Source organism: Schistocerca piceifrons, chromosome 3, assembly GCF_021461385.2.
Source record: "Schistocerca piceifrons isolate TAMUIC-IGC-003096 chromosome 3, iqSchPice1.1, whole genome shotgun sequence".
Taxonomy (NCBI): Eukaryota; Metazoa; Arthropoda; class Insecta; order Orthoptera; family Acrididae; genus Schistocerca; species Schistocerca piceifrons.
In genome coordinates, this window is record NC_060140.1 from 711,677,429 (window position 1) to 711,692,235 (window position 14,807).

Genomic DNA, 14,807 nt, shown 5'->3' on the forward strand with positions numbered 1-14,807 from the left:
GAGCACTTGTGGGGGCGGTGTGGGGATGGTCCAGCGTGTGAGTCACTGACGCAGCTGTGCCCTGACCAGGGAGCAGTGTGTGGGGCAGGGAGATGCCGCTGCATTTTAGGTGAACAAGCAAGTTACACTTGGAACAGCCCTCATTTACCTAGTATTGTCTAGTTGGCTTTACATCCTTTTATGTTGACAATGGACTGATGTTTCGGGTGTCGACTAAAGGCGAGCTGGTTGCAGCTGGTTATTTATTTAGCGTATGGCATTTAGACACAATTGTTATTACAATCAATATGCAAAATTGTAATAATTTGGCATTAGATATTCTTACAGTTATTACAATAGTTATACAGAATTATACAAAATTATACAAAATTACACATAATACACATGTTACAATAGTTATACAAAGTTATAGTAGTTTGGAAGTAATTACAAACAAACATCTAATGAGTTAATATATGCAATTGATTCTGGAGTCGCCATCAGGAAATCTTCTGGAGTCCCATCATAGGCTGTCCTGGGGCAGTCTTCTATTATGTGCTGGATAGTTTGATTTTCTCCACATTGACATAGCGGCGATTCTGTCATGCCCCACTGGTAGAGGGAATAGGCGCATCTGCCATGTTTAGTTCTAATTCTGTTTAAAGTTGCCCAGGTTTTGCGTGATAAGTCAAAACCTGGAGGCTTCTGGGAGATACATGGAAGTTTGCTGATGTTCTTTAAGGACCATTCTTGGTGCCAGGCGCTGGATTCTTCCTCTGTTGCAGATGTGGCTATTGCGGTTCTGATGGGTGACCTTCTGGAGCGGAGGCGGCTTTGGGTGGCATCTTCAAAATTCTCATGGATGGGTAGATTCCGATTGCTCATTATCTTTTTGTACTCTCTTATAAGAGCGTTTGTGCGGCGTAGGTTAGGGGGTGGTATGTGGCTTAATACTGGGAGCCATTCCATGGGTGTAGTCTTTATTACACCAGCGATCATTCTCATTGTGTTATTGAGCTGTGCATCGATTCTATGGGTGTGGGGGCTGTTTAGCCATACCGGCGCACAATATTCGGCAGCTGAGAAGACGAGACTTAAGGCTGATGTCTGTAACGTAGTAGCTGCCGCTCCCCATGTCGTTCCACAGAGCTTCTGTATAATGTTATTCCTTGTTTTTAGTTTTTCTGCTGTTTTCATTAGGTGACCTTTGAAAGAGAGTGTTCTATCGAGGGTCACACCTAGGTACTTTGGGGTTTTATTGTGGGTAAGCCAAGTGGTTTCGAATTTTATTCTGAGCTCCCTCTTAGCCGCTTTATTGTTTAGGTGAAAACATGATACTTCTGTTTTGTTGGCGTTAGGTTGCAGGTGCCATTTTCGGAAATATTCTCCCATCTTCTCCAAGTCAGCTGTTAGGGTCTCCTCTGCCCCTTCAAATGACTGACTTCTCGTTGCAAGGACCCAGTCATCGGCGTAGCCAAACTTCTTTGATCTTGTTTCCGGTATGTCTGCAATGTAGAGATTGAAGAGGAGTGGTGCAAGCACCGATCCTTGAGGTAGGCCATTTTTTAATTTCCTCGGTGAACTAATATCTGAACCCATGGTGACTTGGATCGTTCTGTCATTCAGCATGTTGTTTAGTAGGCGAGCTGTTAGTTTACATGGGATTATGCGGAGGAACTTATAAATGATGCCTTCTCTCCAGACTGTGTCGTAGGCAGCTGACAGGTCTATGAATGCTGCAGAGGTTTTAAGCTTTCTTTGGAACCCAGCTTCAATGTACGTCGTGAGTGAGAGAACTTGATCGACACAGCTGCGGTTTGGTCTGAAACCTGCTTGTTCGATTGGTATAGCATTGAGTATTTTCTGGCAGATTCTATTGTAGATGAGCCTTTCTAACAATTTATATATTACTGACAGTAGTGCTATGGGCCTGTAGCTCTTCGGTGAGTTTGTTGGTTTCCCTGGTTTTAAGATGGCTATTATTTTCGATCTTTTGAGGTCACTAGGCACATTACCGGTTTGGATGATGTCGGTGAAGAATCTCGCCAGCCAGAGTTTTGTGTATTTACCGCAGTGTATCAGGAGTTCTGGGTTAATGCTGTCGAGTCCTGGTGCTTTCCCTGGCTTGACCTCTTTGAGTGCTGTTTCTATTTCTTCGAGTGGGAAAGGGAGAGCGTATTCAGTTTCTGTCGCCTTATTCCTCAGATTCCTGAGTTCTCGTTTTATCTTGATCGTGTGTGCTCTGTCACTAGGGGCTCTGGACGTGGCCACTACATGAGATGCCATGATGTTTGGGGAGACGTTTGCTGTCTGTCTTTGAATAGGTGCTCCACTTCCTAATTTCCTTAACAGGGTCCATGCTTGTCGGCTTGAAGTCTGGAAATTCAGGCTCTCCATTGCTTCTGTCCATTTACGTTGTCTTGCAGTATCAAGACTGTGGAGAAGGTCATCGGCCAGTTCTTTGTCGCCCGTCTTGAGGAAGCGCTGGTAGAGCTCGTCACTGTTTTTGGACCACCCTGGGACATACTCTCGTCGGTATCCCCTAGGGATGTGCTTCTTGGCAGTGCTTATTACTGCTCCGATGAATCTTCTATAGTTTTTATGGGTAGGTGGTATCCATCCTAGACATTTATCAAGGTCTCGAGAGTACTTTTCCCAATTTGCGTTCTTGAAATTCCATCTGGGGCAAGGCATGGAAGTCGCCAGTGGGATTTGGCTGCCAATTTCAATAATGACTGGTCGGTGCTGGCTATGAGGAAAGTCGCACAGGACTTTACGGGTAGCTGGTAGTGGTTGGTTATTTCCGTCAGTTGAGGTGAAGCATAGATCCGGGTTGTATTCCTGCTCCCAGGCAGCTGATCTGAATGTGTAACGGTCTTTCGCATCAAAGATAAGGTTAAGATTTTCATTTTCAGCCCATTTCACCAAGGTTTCACCATTAGCATCACACTCCTTATATTTCCACTGTTCGTGGTGGCTATTGAAGTCTCCCAGATAGATTGCTGGGTGAGATTGAGCCTGAATTACTGATCTTGGCCATGGAGTGGTTGGAGGTTTATAAATATTTGTAACGGTTACGCTCCCAATTTTTACTGTGACATTATGAACACCATGGGTATGGTGGTAAGTGGCACCAAGTAATTCAAATCCGGGTATTTTGCCCCTTTTCCGCAGTTGTACTTCAGTACTACAATGTGTTTCCTGAATGGCGATCAGATCAATGTTGTCTTTCTTCAGTAGTTTTGATAAGTATTGGCACTTAGAATAGCTTATGCTCTCTATGTTGAGATGGCAGATTCGGACCGTAGGTCCAAGTTTCCTTGTTGGCATATCCTTAGGAGGACGTTTTTTGTGTCTACTTGCATAGTCAGGAGAACCTTTCACGGTTTGTCTGACTGCCATTATGTGCTAGCTCATTTAGCGTTACCCGGGGTGCACCACGTGGAGGCGAGCTAGCTTTACACCCCTGGTGTACCAGTGGAAAAGTGATAGGCTGCAGAAAAATAGAGAGGCTTGCAGTAGCAATTGACAATTTTAAAAGGCCTGTGTCCTCACCGTAGGTGGAGGGAAGGAGGGAGGGAGAGAGAAAGGGGGAAGAATGAGGGGTGGTTGGAGTGCCTATAATTTCGTTAGTTCACAGCTGTATATCGAGGAGAAAGCACATTCAACTGCTGCCCCCTCTGCTATCTTTTGGGTCGATGACTTTCTCTAGTACATTTGTTACATTATGACTAGCTGATTACGAATGCTGTTTTTTTTTCAGACTACTTTGGAATGTAGTAAGAACAGTGAAGCATTTTCCATCAGTTGCGTTAGGAGCTATTGGTTTGATTACCGGGCTGCAGGATGACTGTCGAGCAGTCGCCTTAGCGAACTCTGACGTCAAGCAGCGATAGATACAGTCCTCAACTGTGAGCTTACAGGTAATATATTTATTGAACATCTCTGTACAACACCAGCATCTCATCAGAGGAACTTATTTCCCACTGAAAAAAAATAAAGGTAGTACCTCTCATTCTATCCCTTTTTCCTGCCAGATTGTAGGCGAAGATTAGAATTTGAGCTTGTCTACAACCTGTTTAGAATGGTATTGTGAGTTTTTTTTTCGCCCGTAGGATAACGCCAGTTCTAAGGCATCGTTTTGAGCAGTACTGCGATTTTAGGCCCTCGTCATGTAGCGCTATGCAAATAATTGTGTTATTAGGACCAATGTTTACGATTAATTACGTAACTAGTACTGATCTTTATTTCAGTTTGCCAACCAAAATAAATAAAGTACACTAACCTAACCTTCATCTCGCGCGTCTGGACAGTTTCATTGTGTTGGTGGGTGACTTGAGCTTTCGGTCCAGAAGGATCACGGTTCAAGTCGCATAAAAGGCACCGTCATTTTGAATTTTCCGCCAATTCCCGGGTTGAGGTGGAATGGGACGTCAGAGCAGCCGTGAGGCAAAGAAATTACCTCCAAAATTCGAAATTCCCGCAAAATTCGAAATCCTCGCCAGAATTCGAAATTCTCGCCAATAGGATAGATGGGAGAGGGGGAGGGTTCGGGAGACAGGAGAAGGGGATCCACATGCTGGCTGAGGAAAACACATGACGTCATCACGGGGGTGCTTGGGTTAGGGCTAGTTAATTAATCAATTTAAATAATTTGCATATGAATTTGATAACGAAAGTGTCCTGGCAGCCCCAATACCTCAGTACTATGCGTCATTGCGGAATTCCTAAAGTCTATTGCATTCAGTCTTAGTCAAATAGATGGTTCAAAAATGTTCAAATGTGTGTGAAATCTTATGGGACTTAACTGCTAAGGTCATCAGTCCCTAAGCTTACATACTATTTAACCTAAATTATCCTAAGGACAAACACACACACCCATGCCCGAGGGAGGTCTCGAACCTCCGCCGGAAATAGATGGTGGTGGTTTAGATTTTGAAATAATCCGCACCATTGGCGAATTTCGTTTGCAATCTCACTAGACATCTTGCAGATATCTTGTTCAACCTCACTTATAATGTCACAGAAAGAGATACTCTGAAGCGCTTTTGCGAAGTTAAGACCTTTCTTAAGCGCCAAATATCATTCCCGTCGATATCTCTCTCCGTCGTATTAATCTGTTGATTTTCGTTCTGTCCATTCTTGTTCTGCACTGTGTTGTTGTCGCGACAGCCGGGTGAATTTCCCTTTCAGTGTATCTGTGGCCTTATTTTAGTTGGCATAAAATTCTGTAAACAGAAGTATTAACAATATATTACAAATATCTTCAATACGTTATACAGCAGTTAAATGTATAGAACTCGAAATCTTTGTAAATGTTGCACAAAGCACAGACTCATGTCTGGCAACAACAAAAAGTGTAGGAAGTTTAGGAAACTTCTTGTGGTGGCGGCTAGCGTGCTTTCGTTCGTGTGGCTCGGAAATCAGTTAGCAGACAGAAGTACGGACCAAATAGCGTCATACCTTCCCGGATACAATATTCTCTAAGTCCAACATTGCCTTTACTTGCTTCGAAAAAAAAATGAATGAGCATGATTAACGTTTAAATTTCCGTAAAGCTGAACGAATATTACGCATACGGCACTGAAAATTAAAAAGGGAAGAACTGTTTCAGTGTGCGATAAATCGCTTATCTGCTGAATTTCATAGCTGCTAATTCGATGTTTTCTGGGATATTTTCACTTACGCATAGTAGGGAGTACTTTCGTCATACCAACGTAGCAAAACTGATTAATATAGACTCTCGGCAATACAATCAAGTGCAGCACAAAACCTAAAAAAAAAAAATTTAATAATAACGATTGCTTTACCTTCTTTTCCTAAGGCAGACCAATTAGCCACACTTGACACGTGACAGACACAACTGAAATGCCTTTCAGTTTCTCTCTGAAAAGCCTTAGTCCAGTTCATTCCAGTTATCGCATGTAGAATATTAAGAGGCTAATTAAAAGTGCCCTACACTCAAATTCACTGTAGTTTTGAAGGCGTTCTGTCTATACTAACGTTGTAATGACAATCAGAATCTGCAGAGCGTCGAGCGGTTCTAGGCGCTTCAGTCCGGAACCGCGCTGCTGCTACTCAGATGTTAAGTCCCTTAGTGCTTAGAGCAAATTGAACCATTTGAACCTGCAGAGCGTTTACAGACAAACCTTTCGCAACACCAAAGTCACCTGACTTAAATAATCTGACGTTGCTGACCAAAATGCTGTTCTCTGCATCTGAATTCGCACTTCATTGATGCGCAGTGCTTGATTTATAAAATAAGAGGTTACGATGCTGTGATCTTCCGGAGAGAGTGGGGGGGGGGGGGGGGATGGCAGGGATGTTTTTGCAATTTAGGCATCCTAAAACGTTGTGTCAACGCTATTCTGAACATTTTAAAAGTGTGAATACAACATTTGTATTTGTACTAAAATAAACTACCATGTGCACCAACAATGTTTTATTGCATGTTTTATTAATTAAGTTAAATATTAGTTCCCAGTTTACGATTTGCTGCAAAAAGAAATCGCAGCCTGGTGAACACACGTGAATTTGAACTATAAGATACTAAATAAGGAAAAAAGACTTACATGTTCTAACTTACAGTTTATACAATTGTCGAAAGCGTTGAACGGTTTCGTTATATGTCCCTCTCTCTGTCTTATCTTGCTGTTGGTGTCCACAGCGGAGTGACGATTGAAGTAGCCAATATTCCACGTACTTTGAAGGCTCAAAAGGAGTCAGTAAGGGGACAGCCAAATTCAACGAAGGTATTGAAGGAACAGTTTTTGTTTACAGAGAGGCTCTACCGACAGTAATACCCGGGACAATATTCACTAGATGACACTGTAGCTGTCCTGGCAGTAGTTTTCAACGGAAGCTAATTTATGGAATTCTCTGCTTCGTTTTCACAATTTCCACCAAAGTTCTCACAATTTTCGAAAACTTACTCACAAAATTCACTAATCCCATTTCGTTTGTTGAACTGAAAGTGAATTGTCTGAACATTTTTTCCCCAAGAGCACTATCGCACCACATCTCATAACGTGTGGTTCTCATTTCTTTTTTGTCAGAGTTACCTGTACTGAGTACCTGCTTTTACAAATTAAGCAAAGTAGATATGCATTCTGCTTAGTTGTAGTGGGCGCTGGTGTATCAGTTACATCTGTGAGATTCCTTTACTTCCCCCATGGTCAACTGCTTTCCTGATGATATCATTTGTGGAAATTATGAGAAGCTCGGATTTTAATCGAGAACTAATGAGACAAGTTTAAGCGAGAACATTTAATATATTCATTCCTCAAAATGAGAAGATCATGATGCTACTAATGTAATCTACCTTTAGTGAATAATCCTTTAGTAAAGAATAATTTCGATAGCAAGTACCATTTTCGAATCGACGTAAAAATGCATTATAGTAACATCATCTTCTTGGGTTAACACGTAAAATATCACATACAGTTGAACAGTTGACACTGTCGACAACGTTTATGTCAAAACCTTCTGTACTGCTGACATATGCTCACTACCTCAAATACCAACCCAGGTCTGTCACATTTTTTTACGAGGTACAAATACCTTCCGTACTGGTGTCATATGTTCTGCACATCACACGTCAACACGTGCTTCGTATGTGTTGTATTGTTGTTGTGGTCTTCAGTCCTGAGATTGGTTTGATGCAGCTCTCCGTGCTACTCTATCCCGTGCAAGCTTCTTCATCTCCCAGTACCTACTGCAACATACATTCTTCTGAATCTGTTTAGTGTATTCATCTCTTGGTCTCCCTCTACGATTTTTACCCTCTGCGCTTCCCTCTAATACTAAATTGGTGATCCCTTGATGCTTCAGAACATGTCCTACCAACCGATCCCTTCTTCTAGTCAAGTTGTGCCACAAACTTCTCTTCTCCCCAATCCTATTCAATACCTCCTCATTAGTTATGTGATCTACCCATCTAATCTTCAGCATTCTTCTGTAGCACCACATTTCGAAAGCTTCTATTCTCTTCATGTCCAAACTATTTATCGTCCACGTTTCACCTCCATACATGGCTACGCTCCACACAAATAATTTCAGAAACGACTTCCTGACATATCTATATTCGATGTTAACAAATTTCTCTTCTTCAGAAACGCTTTCCTTGCCATTACCAGTCTACATTTTATATCCTCTCTACTTCGACCATCATCAGTTCTTTTTCTCCCCAAATAGCAAAACTCCTTTACTACTTTAAGTGTCTCATTTCCTAATCTAATTCCCTCAGTATCACCCGACTTAATTCGACTACATTCCATTATCCTCGTTCTGCTTTTGTTGATGTTCATCTTATATCCTCCTTTCAAGACACTGTCCATTCCGTTAAACTGCTCTTCCAGGTCATTTGCTGTCTCTGACAGGATTACAATGTCATCGGCGAACCTCAACGTTTATATTTCTTCTCCATGGATTTTAATACCTACTCCGAATTTTTCTTTTGTTTCCTTCACTGCTTGCTCAATATACAGACTGAATAACATCGGGGAGAGGCCAGAACCCTGCTTCACTCTCTTCCCAACCAGTGCTTCTCTATCATGTCCCTCGACTCTAATAACTGCCATCTGGTTTCTGTACAAATTGTAAATAGCCTTTCGCTCCCTGTATTTTACCCTTGCCACCTTAAGAATTTGAAAGAGAGTATTCCAGTCAATATTGTCAAAAGCTTTCTCTAAGTCTACAAATGCTAGAAACGTAGGTTTGACTTTCCTTAATCTAGCTTCTAAGATAAGTCGTAGGGTCAGTGTTGCCTCACGTATTCCAATATTTCTACGGAATCCAAACTGATCTTCCCCGAGGTCGGCTTCTACCAGTTTTTCCATTCGTCTTTCTGCTTTCCCTTCTTTGCTTAGAACTGGGTTTCCATCTGAGCTCTTGATTTTCATACAAGTGGTTCTCTTTTCTCCAAAGGTCTCTTTAATTTTCCTGTAAGACATACAACATTAATGGGTGACTCAAAAATTTCCGTTCGAAGACCTTGGAGTCCAGAGTCGATAAGCCAGCCAGGCAAAATCGCATTGAGCATTGATGTTTTATTCCTATCGACGTACCAGGTTGAAGATACCTGTTTGGTAAAACAGCGTGCCCTGCTGTATGAAGAAGTCGGTAACAGCCTGCTGCACATTCTCGTCCGACAGGAATCGTCGATCCTTCAAGGCCTTTATTAAGCAACATTAGGTATGAGCATCGCATGCGGAGTAATCAGGACTACACGGAGGGTGCTCGAGTGTCTCCCAGTAGAGCTGGTGTAACTTGTGCGTTGCGAAACCTGCGATATGAGGATCTTGAAGCAGCAGCACCGCGTAACGCACCATTGCACTTCGGATAGTCACGAATGACACAGTAGTCCCTGACGTCCGTGTCGGTGCTTACGTACTTGCGTCAGAGCCACGCTGCAGTACATCAACGCTCCAGCAACGGCTTCAATCGGAAGGTTTTTGGTCACCCATTCTACTGTATGTACTGACGTCATATGTATGAGGGCATGTCAATAAGTAATGCAACACTTTTTTTTCTCGCCCAATCCCCATTAAAAAATGTGGAATTTTTTAAGGGATAGCATGCAGTATTCCCTCTTCAGCCCCTATATGACAGCTGTATAAGTAGTCTTCAAAATGGTGTCTGTAACGAAGGTGCGTCCCAAGCAGGTAGCTGTCGGTGAGTTCCTTTGACGCAGAACCAGAGGATCGCAGATGTTCGTAAGCGCTTACAGAATGTCTATAGAGAAGGGACAAGTGAAAAGAAGTACAGTGAGCCGTTGGACAAGGCGTCTGTCATCATTGCAACAGTGTCGCGCAAACCTGACCGATCTCCCGCGTATCGGCCGGTCGTACACAAATGCGACTCCTGCAATGTTGGAACGTGCGGACGGTCTCATTCTAGGAGGTCGATGGATCACAAACATCTCGCTGCTCAATTGGATGTTTTTTTTTTTTCCCAATGAAGGATTCACTCCGCGGGAAGCAGAGCTGTACAATGCGGGCATGCAGGCCCTCTCAGTAAGATGGCGTAAGACTGTAGCATTGAACGGAGATTATGTGGAAAAATAGAGTTTGCAACCAAAAACGTGGGAAATATTATGGTATTTTGGCATCCTGAACAAAACCAACCTGTTTTCAGAAAAAAATATGTTGCATTAGTTATGGATGTCCCTGATAAGTTATTTTAAATCGTTGTTAAATCAGATTGCACATTTTGAATGAAACGATTCGATTTCACCGTAAAATACTTTTATTGAAAATCAAGACCAGTTTCGCGTCGACTGAAGACACTTTCTCAGGTGATAGACATTCTGTTTAACAACTCATATCGTAATGGTGACTGCCTCAGAGCCACTTCCCATCATTCATTACAAAAACAAGCGCGCTAAAAGCGGTGGCACATAGTTGAAATGAGTCGTTAGAATATCTGTCAATAAAAGGACTTCGAACTCAGTGCCGATCCTTTTATTCAAAATTCTAAAGTTCTCTACATCCCACACCAACACAGGTGTGTTGCAGTTGTACGGCGTACTTCAATTACTCTAAGATTTGCATTATTTGATATGTACTATAATTTTGTCGTGAATAAAAATTGTGTACCCCTAGATTCCATGAGGCTGTGGGGTGAGTTCCCATCTTGCCATCCCCCCATCCCCCTTCCGCACACTCTTTCTTTTCTTTTCGTTGCGGGACCGATGGCCCTAGCAGTGTGGTCCCTTCAGTCCCACAAACCAACCGACCTGGACTTTCTGCTAGCGCACTGACTCCCTGGACTCGTCTACCTGCTACCTGACCCATGCTAAAAATTGCAACGCGTAGTGTGAAGCCGTCGCCCTCCGTTTCTGGCGGTGGCGCCGCTGTGGCAATCGCAGCTTTGGTGCCTCCCTCTGGTGGGAAAGGGGAAAGGTTGCCTGTTCACGTGCATTTAAGGTACGCTATGAGCTCGCCAGTGGGTCAATCTGGGTCAGACTCTCGTCCCCAGCTTGCTAGTCTGTCTCTCGTCCACATTTGTTAGGCAGTTAGTGTCTGTCTGTCGTTCGGAGTGCTGGTATGTCTGTCGTTCGGATCAACCTTTAAAGCCGGCAAAATGAGAGTCTCTCCACTCCGCCAGTAAGAGAACTTAGGGAGTGGTCGCCCGGTCGGGGCTTCGTTCCTGCATCTGAGTCTGCGCGTTAGGTTGCCATTCTGCTCGAGTTTGCTCAGGCAATGGTCATTGGCGGTTGGATCGATGGCGCACTGAGACACAAGATGACTTGTCCGTCTTGAGCGTCGGCGCATGTGAGGTCGCCACGTGAGTCCAGTGGGCCGCGGTGTATAGCGAAGGGTAGTGACTTCGCGGTCGACACGAGAGCAAAGGGGTCAACCCACGACATCAGTCTGGCCGGTGAGACGGGAGATCGGCGCGCTTTCCTGCGTCCGTTGAAGCGGCTGGCAGCGGACGGTTGGGGAGAGCGATTTGGGGGTGCTGCGCCAGGTCTTCTCGAGAAATCGCAGTTTATTAGAAGTTAAGTGATTGGTGATATGTTTTTAGATTTACTCTTGTTTTCCTGGTGAGGTCACCAGCCGTTTTGCTTTGGGGTCGTCCCACCATTCTTCTCCGTTTGCCCGCCAGCGGGAAGGTGGTTATTTATAAATTGGGTGGTCCGTTTTTCCCTTGTGGAGTAGGGGCAGGTTAGAGCAATCTGCGGTTCGGGTTGTTCGGTAATCTCCCTACCAATCTACCGTACGTTAGTAGCTGCCTCTGTCATGTTGTCGGATTTGGTGTGTTAACGAATTTATTGCTTGGAGTGTAACGGCCTGATACCTGATATATGTTTTGATCTTTGGGAACTTTGATATTATTGCCTATGATTTGAGAGGCTGTATCTATGTACTGTAGAGCATCTTAACTATTGTTTGGCCAACCTTGTAGAATTTTATATAAGATTGCATTTCATGGGATTTTATTTAAATGACCATTTTAGTATATAAGGTTGCCACCCTTTCACCGTAAGACTATTCTTAGAAGTTAAAATCAAGTTGCACCTTCGGTGGCAAGGTTAATATTTTAATTGTTAGTGTTTTGTACCATTTCCATCCCTCCTATGGGGGGTGCATAGTTTGTGTGCTTGTGTAAATTGTTAAAACTCTTAAAGTTATCTGGTGTGTTGCAGATTTGCACCAGTGTAGTCTTTCAGAGGCTGTTGTGAGCGGTCGTAACTACGGCCGTGTAAAAAGTGAGCGGGACGTTTCTCTGCCCGTAAGCTCATACAGTCAAAACTTGTGTCTTTCTGCCTATGAATAAAAAGTAACTTTGATATTTAGAGGGTGTTTCCTGATTATAATTTTAAATCTGTTTCTTTTAAAAAATGCTTTTAGGCACTATTAAAGTGAATAAAATTCCCATTTGTTAAAAGGAATTTGGTTATGATATAATCAGTTACTACCTGGCAACTACTTCCATGCTTACATAGTGTGATTAAATGTGTTAATGTTCTTGATGAATCGCTAGTAAATAAAATAAATTCTTAAGAATATTCTTTGAAAATAAATCAAGGTTCACCACCAACGCTACACGAGTTTGTCAGTCTCTATATTATTCGATCCTTCTATGATACATGTTTTCTTGCAAAGTTTGCTTAGACGCGTGGTAGGGCGCACGCCATGTCGTTGCCCAGCTTTCATCAGTGGGTCTATCGTGTTGTGCGCTGTGTGCAAGTAGCTGGAGATTAACGTCGAGATAAGCGGCTGTGAAGAGCGCACGAGACCGCATCAGGCGGCGCAACGCGTACAAAGGCCGGGCCGGATTCAATCTGCAGGTAGCCGCCGTCTCGTTGTTACCGCGGCGCTGTGTGCCGTGCCGGGCAGGGCCGCGGCGCAGAACGGCTCGTAATGATGGTGACACGCAGCTTACGCCGCTCAGACCTTTATTGCTGGCAGCTCGGCGCATCCATCGTGACCGCACACACACACACACACACACACACACACACACACACACACACTACACAAAGAGATAAAATAACGTCTCTCATTAAAGGGGCGCCAGTTGCGCTGTTGATGATTACGAGCTCAACTTTTATATCCCCCCTGGGACGTTAATAGGAACTGGAATACGTACTCGCGCATGTAGCATCTGCAGCTCTCATAAAAGCGGCTCTTCGGCCGGCCTCTCATTCTCTGACTTAAATCGTCCAGTGATGCGAGCAAAATGTAAATGTTCCGTATTAACAGTTTGTATTTACGTCGAGAGCACTCTACGTAAAGAAAGAGTGCAAACAGATTATACGGGGAGCTTCAGATCAGGTGCTTTTCTTTGAGTTACAAAATAATAAGTGAAACTAACGTGTATTATTATTGTTATTACACTATTGCCTTTCAGGCAGTGATTAACTTGAGTGTTACCTGATTATTCATTTTTTCTTGTTTCCTTGTTTTCTCTACACTAAACATCTTAACGCTTTGTTGTGTTCCTGTTTCATTTTCTTAGTCCATATTTCCTCTGCTTCCTTCTTTTCTTTTACTTTAAATTTCGTGTTCATAATTTTGTTCCCTAATTCGTCCCTGCTATTATCATTTCCCTGCTGATTCCTGCTTGTTTCAGGTCTTATATTTCTTTAAATCTTTTTTTACTGAACCATTTTCTTCAAAAACCTTCTTTTTGTGTCTGTTGTTCATTCTATTATCTGTCCATAGAATTTTTGGCGTTTTCCGATAACGTATGTGAGTCTGTCTGTGTGTTTGTATAATTCGTCGGTTGGTCGCTTCATCCGTATACCATTTCTACGTACTACTCCTACATTTTTTCTGAGAGTTTTACGTTCTATTTTTCCGTTTCTCTAATGCCTGATGCTACGATTGAGGTCGTTTCGGATGCGTAGAGTGCTTCTCGTGATGCAACTTTACTGAAGTGGCTGAGTTTGGCGTGTCGTGAAATGCTTCTTTTACAGTAGTGCATCCATGTCAGTTTGTACGCTGTCTCATGTTTTTTTGTTCGTTCTGTATTGGATGCCTTGTTTGATCCTCCTGTTTGTACGTATGTTCCATGTGAATATTTCCACTCCGTTAACCATTCCGTATTTCTTGCTTTCCATGTACGGCGTTTTGTCATATGATACCTGTAGATTTATTTGGCAGAGGCTTCATGTAAGTATTGCAGTGCTTTTTGTGCTTCTTGTCTATTGTTGCTGAGTATTGCCACGTCAAGTGCAAATGCCAGGAATTTTATAACTGTCATGATAGCTTATGTTCTTCCTAACAGAGCCGCTTTTACTTTTTCTTCCCATTGGTTGATAATTTTCTCCAAGTCTGTGTTAAATAAAAGCAATAAGAAACCGTCTCCTTGCCTGACCCCTGTATGTATTTCGAGTGGGACTGAGATTTCTTCCATAAATTTGATTTCGAATGCGGTGTCTGTATGTGTCTATTGCACGAATGTCCTAGTTTTTCTTTCTGTTCTATTTTTTTCCTAGTGTGTGAAAGAGAGTCTGTCTTTCTATGGAGTCATAGGCCTCCTTAATGTCCATCAATGCAACTACAGTGTTGTTCGCATGTCTGATCTTCAGGAGCGTTCCCAGGTTCAAAATCCTTTCAAGATAAGATCTTCCTTTCCTGAAGCCTGCTTGGTATTCACCTGTCTTTGTATCGGCCTCTTTTTCTAGTCTACTGAGTACCTGACAATTTTGTAGGTAGCAGGTAATAAAAAGATACCTCTGCAATTATTAGAGTGTATCTTGTGGCCCTTTTGTGGTGTGAGTGAATCAACCCACATTTCCGTTCTTTTGGAATTTCCTCTGTGCTCCATATTTCTGTGGGAATTTTCTTTGTGATGTTTTGGTCTTTGAGTACCAAGAT